Raw genomic sequence first — 2,500 nt, 5'->3', positions numbered from 1 at the left:
GAGACAAAAGGAAAAAATAAAAAATAAAACAGTAGGAGTGGCTGTGTGGTAAGTAGCTTGCTCACCAACCACATGGTTCCGGGTTCAGTCCCACAGCGTGGCATCTTTGGCAAGTCTTCGTTTATAGCCTCGGGCCAACCAAAGCATTGTGAGTGGATTTGGTAGACGGAAACTGAAAGAAGCCCGTCTGTGTGTGTTTGTGCATTAAGGGTATATGTGTCTGTGGAGTACTCAGCCACTTGAACGTTAATTTCACGAAGATGCTGTTCCGTTGATCGAATCAACTGGAACCCTCATCATCGTAACCGACGGAAATCCAATTTAGGTGACTAGTAGTGATGATGACGGTGGTAGTGGTGGTGGTGGTGGTGGTGGTGACGGTGGCGGTGGCGGTGCTAGTGTTAGTATTCGTATAACGTTAGTAGTGTATAACTAGTATTGGTGAGAGTACGGGGTGGTAGTGTTTGTGAAAGTAGCGTGTTGGTAGTGGAAGGGAGGTTAGGGTGGAGGTAGTAGTTGGGAGGGGAATACTTGTGGGGCTGGTTAGTAGTAGTAGTAGTAGTAGTAGTAGTAGTAGTAAAGGAGACAGTGACGGTGGTGGTGGCGGCGATGGTCGTGGTGGTAGTGATAGTAGCGGTGTAGATGGCGGCAGCAGCTTTGATAGTGGTGATGGTGTAGGGTGGCGACCGTGGCCGTGGCGGTGATGGTATTGGCTATTGGGTAGTAGTAGTAGTAGTAGTAGTAGTAGTAGTAGTAGTAGTAGTAGTAGTAGTAGTAGTAGCAAAGGTGATGGTGGCGGTAGTGGCGGCGGTGGGGTGGAGACAGTGATGTGCCAAAAAAAAAGTCTTTTAAAAAGAAGCTTAAATCCTTTGATGAAATACTTGTGGGATGGCGAGGAATTCTATTAAAATAATGGAAATTGGAAGGAGAAGGGGGAGGGGGGGAGTGAGTAGGGGCGTCGAGGTGTTAGATTTGAGGGGGTGTGGCATATGGGTAGGTGTTGGTGGGGTCAGAGTTGGGTTGGGTAAACAGGGGTGACAGTTTGGATGAAGGATAAGTGAATTAGATGGGAAATAGTAGAACAGAGAGAGAGGGGGAGAGAGAGAGAGAGATAGGGTGGGTGAAAGATGGACAGAAACGATGAAGGAGAAAGATAAATAGTGAGAGTCATATATGGAGAGTGAGAGAAAATTAGAAGAAAGATAGAGACAATGAGTGGAAGGCAGAGAGAGACTGGAGGGTGAACGGCGTGTTTGTCTATATATAGGTAGATATATATAAAAGTAGAGAGATAGATAGGTAGAGAGATAGATAGATAGGTAGATAGATAGATAGATAGATAGATAGATAGATAGATAGATAGATAGATAGATACATATGCTTAAGCACACACACACATACAGATAAGGAAAAGAGAGACAAGAAGAAAGACAGAAAGCGCGAGAATGGAGACAGATATAAGAAACACACACACACAGAAACGTACACACATATATACATGCATACATATATATCTTGGTTTCAAATTCTGGTACAAAGCCAGCAAATTCGTGAGGAGTGAGTCGATTACATTGACACCCAGTACTCAACTGGTATTTATTTTATCGACCCCCAAAAGGATAAAAGCAAAATCGACCTTGGGAGAATTTGAACTCAGAAAGTAAAAACAGACTTGATGTTGTTAAGCATTTTGCTCGGTTGCTAATGGTTCTGCCAGTTCACCGTATTATAAAACGGCAGCCGATTTCGAGTAAAAGCTTACCTCAGCTACTAGACGCTTGAAATGTAGAAATTTTCCGTAAATCTGGTGAAACGGTCAACTCTGGTATTTTCAAGGTAACTCACAAATTATCATTATTTGTAGCCAAACGGAAGCCGTTCTGTGCAATCGTTAAGGTGGGAAATTGAAATTTCTTCATCACCATTATGTTTTTACCAAACGATCGCGAACGCAGGCAGCCAAAACGGGGTTTATGTGAAGGATCTCTGGGGTAGCGTTGCTTGACAGGGAGCGTTGCTCGAAGACGAAGGAATTTCTCCAGGTCAAAACGGGGTTTATGTGAAGGATCTCTGAGGTAGCGTTGCTTGACAGGGTGCGTTGCTCGAAGACGAAGGAATTTCTCCAGGTCAAAACGGGGTTTATGTGAAGGATCTCTGGGGTAGCGTTGCTTGACAGGGAGCGTTGCTCGAAGACGAAGGAATTTCTCCAGGTCAAAACGGGGTTTATGTGAAGGATCTCTGAGGTAGCGTTGCTTGACAGGGTGCGTTGCTCGAAGACGAAAGAATTTCTCCAGGTCAAAACGGGGTTTATGTGAAGGATCTCTGGGGTAGCGTTGCTTGACAGGGAGCGTTGCTCGAAGACGAAGGAATTTCTCCAGGTCAAAACGGGGTTTATGTGAAGGATCTCTGGGGTAGCGTTGCTTGACAGGGAGCGTTGCTCGAAGACGAAGGAATTTCTCCAGGTCGATCCGCTACTTCTCTACATTGAGAGGTCATAGTT

This window comes from Octopus bimaculoides, chromosome 24 (genome assembly GCF_046866305.1).
Source record: "Octopus bimaculoides isolate indiv1 chromosome 24, ASM4686630v1, whole genome shotgun sequence".
In the NCBI taxonomy this organism is placed as follows: domain Eukaryota; kingdom Metazoa; phylum Mollusca; class Cephalopoda; order Octopoda; family Octopodidae; genus Octopus; species Octopus bimaculoides.
The sequence above is the reverse complement of the archived record's forward strand: the minus strand, read 5'-3'. Positions refer to the sequence as shown.